The sequence below is a fragment of the Mustela putorius genome, unplaced genomic scaffold (genome assembly GCF_011764305.1).
Source record: "Mustela putorius furo isolate JIRA1106 unplaced genomic scaffold, ASM1176430v1.1 tig00000275_pilon_pilon_pilon, whole genome shotgun sequence".
Taxonomy (NCBI): domain Eukaryota; kingdom Metazoa; phylum Chordata; class Mammalia; order Carnivora; family Mustelidae; genus Mustela; species Mustela putorius.
Window position 1 is genome coordinate 21,341,224 of NW_025421341.1, and position 6,000 is coordinate 21,347,223.

The window sequence follows — 6,000 nt, forward strand, 5'->3', positions numbered from 1 at the left end:
AAACCAAGTAATAGGCCTTTCTTATTTCCTCATTCTTTCTGAATTATCCATTTTTATTCCTTAAGTGTTTCCTTCATTTAGTCATTGTAGACACAACCTGTGAGGTGACCTGTGGACATCCTGAAAGTATAAGAACTCACACTCATCACAGAGAATTCATTTTCAGGCTTGCTGCTTTCATCTTTTTTTTTAAAATTTTTAATTAATTTTTTATTTTCTATAAACATATATTTTTATCCCCCGGGGTACAGGTCTGTGAATCACCAGGTTTACACACTTCACAGCACTCACCAAAGCACATACCCTCCCCAATGTCCATAATCCCACCCCCTTCTCCCAAACCCCCTCCCCTCAGCAACCCTCAGTTTGTTTTGTGAGATTAAGAGTCACTTATGGTTTGTCTCCCTCCCAATCCCATCTTGTTTCATCTTTAGTGACACTTAATGTCCCTGTGGGAGTAGGGGATAAACCGTTTACATTTTGTTACAGGAGGTGATCAATATATAGTCATGCCTGTCTTTTGATCCTGAGCTCTTGAACTCAATTCTCTCCAACAGATACAAATCTAGGAAATGAAGATGCTGTCAATGGGAGAAGGAAATGGGCCCTTGTTCCTGGGGACAAGAGAAATTATCCTTTCCCTAAGGCATGTCTGCTGTGTGTATAAGGCAGTGAACTTCAGAGTTATAAAGTAACCACCTCCTGCATTTGTCTAATCAAGCTTTTGTCATTTGCAGAGAGAGTTCACATGCATGATCTCATCTGAGTTGGGTGGAAGTTGCCATTCACACCTCTGTCATCAGGACCAAAATACCTTGTGACTTCACTCAACAGCAGCTGGCTGAGTGTGAGGAACTCAGCTGCACAGGTGCTGGCAAAGTGGAGAGTGGGGAGGGGGCCCTGGGACTTTTTCTGTATTCTAGGAGGAGGAGGGGCAACTGGTGTGAGTGAGTGGGAAAGAAGATGAGGAAAGCCTGGGAAACTGTCAAGTGGAAAACTTGTGGGGCTTATGAAACAGCTCATTTGGATCATCTCTTTATAAAATTGAGTTGGAAAGGGAAGGGAAGGCACTACAGATCCTGGAGCTCCCTTGGGGAGAAAGTTAATTCATCTTCCGCCTGGATAAGGAGTTTCAATGTTTGACAAATTTTATATATATATATATATATATATATATATATATATATATTTTTTTTTTTTTTTTAGCTTGATCTGACTTTCCCTAATGTTATAATTCTAGTTTGATTTCTTCTTCAAGATAATATTCTTTGGGGGGTAAAAAAAAAAAAAAAGTTGAATTCTCCCAAAACCCTTTCCTACATAAATGTTCATATATTATACTTTGTGGTGACATGTAAAGATAAGAACTGGAAATGAAAGCGAAGGACAAAAAGAGAGACTAGAATATGGACCTCTTGAGAGCAGAGAGGGTCCATAATCACCTTTGTACTCTTCACACAGAGTTTGGTACCGAGCACATTTTTGCTGAATGTATATATGTTATTTGAAAAATGAATGAATGGAGACAAACAGAGAGAGAAGTGGATCGGGGTGAGAGAATAGAGACATTAATATTTAAGCTCATAATGCTTTTCTTTCCACAATTTTTCATTCTCTAATTGGATTACCTCATTCACCACCCCACACCTAGATTTTCTAAATTCCATCCATACAATGAGGGAAACAAGAAAACAACAAACCCAGTACAACAATGTCCCACCACGTGAGACCCAAACCAGGACTAGGAACCCAGACAAATGCACACATTATTTAGCCTTCAGAAGTTGAATGCCAATTCCTGGTGCACCCATATGCCCTCCTTGTGTGGGGGATGCATCACTATCAAGAGGAACTTTTCCATATCTTGCAGCAAAGAGAAAATTATCCCTACTGACTCAAGTATAGAAACAAAATGGAAGGTTCTTCTCAGGGCAAGCCAAGACACAGTTGAGGGAGCAGGGGGGCATGCCCTCAAGGAAGCGACCCCCGCCCCCATGAAGGTAAATATGGCATTACAAGATCATTTGGACTTGAGATTTCTGAGTTCTGGTTTAGAATTCTTGGAGTACTGTCCCCACAGAACACCAGCAAGGCTTAAAACACCTCTAGGGACTCCTATTTTGCAAAGGACCCTCAAAATCCAAAACAAATTACTTAGAATTTCTTTGCTGGTGGAATGTTTCCATACCTTTTGAGTGAGATTTGAGGGACGAAAAATCATTCAGAACCAAAGTTGATGAAAAATATAAATGACTAAGCTGTGAATAGCACTTTAGACCAAAAGCAGTGTGTAACACACACACACATACACACACACACACACACACACACACACATTTCATACTTTAGTGAAAGATTTTGAAAGATTCCAAAGTGAATTGCACCATACAACCATGGAAAAAAGTATGTGTAGAAATTCCCATGTGAAATTGAAGCAAGATTATTTGGAAGAATACATTAATAAAAGCAAAAGTAGTTTCATAATCTAGGTATAAGCACAAGGGTACAATGGTAGCTCTAGTATCAATTATTTTGCACACTTAGCACTGTTCATGCATGAATCTGGCAGCTTTCAAAATATTACAACCTTGCTTGTCTTTAATGTGATTCAATAACCCTTATTTTCCTGATAGGATCATGCCTGTCAGTATAAGCCTACCATCACTGAGTCTTTCCCTCCTGTGTGTTCCAAATACATATGTACCTTGAAAGTCATGTGTATATAAATATATATACATATACATGTATATATATGTATATATATATATATATATATATATATATATATATATAAAAGTTCTAAAGAAAATATTGGGAATTTCCACTGGAAAGCTACAGGTATAATTTCTGCAACAGCCTCTTTTCCCTGCTCTCTTCATATCTCATTTTCTTTTCTTTGAGAAGTGCCAGAAGATGTTTGATTATTATTATATTAAATAATAATTCCTGACTCTCAATTCTTGCTTTATGATCATCTTGGATATATAACTGTGTTTGCTCTGGGAAAATGGGTCACAGATTGCTAAACTAGCTTCTCACCGTGCAGTGGTTAAGAGCTGTTTGTTTTTCAAATACCTTAATTGTATGGTCTACCAGAAAAGAGCAGCACTGGAAATTATACCTCTGGACTAAATGCAACCAGATGGACAAAAACAACAAGACGTTTGAAAAGATAAATGCCCCACAATCCGCCTGTGGTTGGTTTTATCGCCAGTTAATTTTCTAATGGCTTCTTCTGGGGCAGGGGGATATTCCCCAGGGCTAGGAGTGGTCCCTCAGCAAAAATCAGGCAGCCTTCAGAGAGAAGGGTCCTCTTTGCTGCCTATTTGGGTACAATCAGAGTAAATGTTTTGGTTTGGGGGCTGGGGTAATGGGCAGAGCTGGTGGGAGGGTAGAATTCTAAGCACAAGAAGAGTAACACGTCCCTTTTTGTTTTACATTTCTCAATGATTTTCCATTTTGCGGTGCCTTTTGGTAGATACAAAGCAAGGGTTTTAGTCCAGAGTTGATGACTATAGCTGAGGACGTGGGAAGCCTGGCATTCAATGACCTCATTGGCCGTCTGCAGGTTAAGGTTTCAGAAGTTAGAGTTGCTATTGGAAAAATACCCCATGTCAGATGAGGGTCATCTGAACTCATCAATAGACTCAGGGTGAGGCTGACCTCTGAGTCTTTGTTGCTCTTCCCAGGACCATAGTGTCCAGTCTAAAATCTAGCCTTTGTGGATATGCCTTAAAATTCAGGCAACCAGGCTGCCAGGCCATAAGTAATTATATACCATTTCTTGTAGTATATAATAACAACACTGGATTCACGGTTGGGCAATGACGGAGATGTGGGGAGAAAATTCAGAAAGATAGAAGAACTCATTGACTCTTTTCTCATGAAATGGTTGGGATTGTTGAAAAATCTCATCATTTGGGAATAGTTTCTGCTCTCCCATCCCATCTCCAACTCTGCCACCACTTCTACCAAATACAAGTTCTTGAAAATTGAAGACAAGGAATTTAAGGTACTCCAAATATTTATATTATAAAAGAGAAAAAAGATGAGTTGAAAAGTGAGACCTGGGGTCTCCTGAGGCTTGAGTTGGCTGATGGAGTTAACATAAAAGCAGTTAACACTTCTCCCTCTTTCCTTCTAGAGAAGTTTCAGCTATAGCCTGTGTTCTCTGCGCCTGTGTAATTTAATATTAAGTCCCGGTCTCCCATGATTACTTCATGTAAACTCTTCATATCCTCATTAGACCTTTTCATATCCCTGAAATCTCCCTTGAAGTCCTTCTTCATGAGTTCACCTCCACCAGAAAACATCAAATTATATACTTCAAACATCTTCACTTTATTGTATGTCAATTAAGTATTAATAAAGCGGTTAAAAATAAACTTCTGACTTTCCTGTTTGCCTTACGTTGGACTGCAGTCCTTAAAAGAAAATTTAAAAATTATGTAAAATTAACATACAATGAAACGCAGAGCTCTTCAGTCTCAAATTTGATGAGTTTTGGCAAATGCATACATCCATCTGGTTACCATTCCAATTAATATTCAGAACATTTCAATCACCTTCCAGTGAAACCCACACCACATGTATTAATTTTGCCTGTTCTTAAACTTCAGAAAAGTTTACTAATTATATTTATTGTTTTCAGCTTGTCCTCTCTCATTCAGTTTATGGTTGTTGAATTTATTCACATAGCTATAGTTAATTATTTTTTGTTGCTGCATCATATACCACTCTATGACTATTTCATAATTTGCTCGTTCATTTTACTGGTCATGGACTTTTGGATCAGTTCTCGTTTTTGGATTATATGAACAAAGCTGACATGAACATTCTCATACAATTCTTTTTGTAGATGTGTGCTTTGTTTTCTCTCAAATGAATTTATGACTGGAATTGCTGAGTGAAACTTAAGATATATCTTCAATTTTTTAAATGAGATATAATTTACATACCATAAAATTCATGCTTTCAAATTATTCAGTTTTTATTACTCACAAAACTGTGAAACTGTGTAATGATCACCACTATCTGATTCAGAATATCTTTATCTTCCCCACAGAAACCCCATACTTGTTCACTCTCCATTCCACCCCCTCTCAGTCCTTGACAACTACTAATCTACTTTCTATCTCTATGTATTTGACCTTTCTGGATATTTCATATAAATGGAATAATATAATATGTGTCTTTTTGTGTCTGGCTTCTTTCACATTGCATATTTTCAAGATTTATCCATGTTGTATTATGCATAAACATGCCATGCATTTAATGGCTGAATAATATATCATTGCATGAATATAGTATATTTGTTTATCCAGTCAGCAATTGGTGAACATTCGTGTTGTGTCACTTTTTGGCTATTATGAAGTATACTGGAATGAATGTTTATGTATGGTAAATCTATTTTCCATTCTCTTGGATATATAGCTATGAGTGGAATTGTGGGTCATATGGTAACTCTATATTTAACTTTTTGAGGAGATGCCAAACTGTTTCCCAAAGCAGCTCTACCAGTTTACATTCTTACCAGTAGTGCATGAGTGCTCGCTTCGGCAGCACATATACCAGCAGTGCATGAGGGCTCAAAAATTTTGGTCATAGCCAGCGTAATGGCTGTGAGTTGTATTTCATTATGGCTTTGATTTGCATTTCTCTAACGACTAAAGATGAGCATTCTTTTATTGACCACTTACACATTTTCTTTGGAGGCATGTGTGTGTCTCCAAATGCTTTACCCTATTTTAATTGGGTTATTTGCCTTTTCATTGTTGAGTTGTAAAAGTTTGTTCCATATGTTGAATACTAGACCTTTATCAGATATGCGTTTTGCAAAAATTTCTCAGTCTCTGGATTGTCATTTTATTTTCTTGATAGTGTACTTGAAAGCACAAAGCTTTTGGGGGCATCTGAGTGGCTCAGCGGCTTAAGTATTAGACTCTTGATTTCAACTTGGGTCATGATGTCAGGGTTGTGAGATCAAGCCCCATGTTGGGC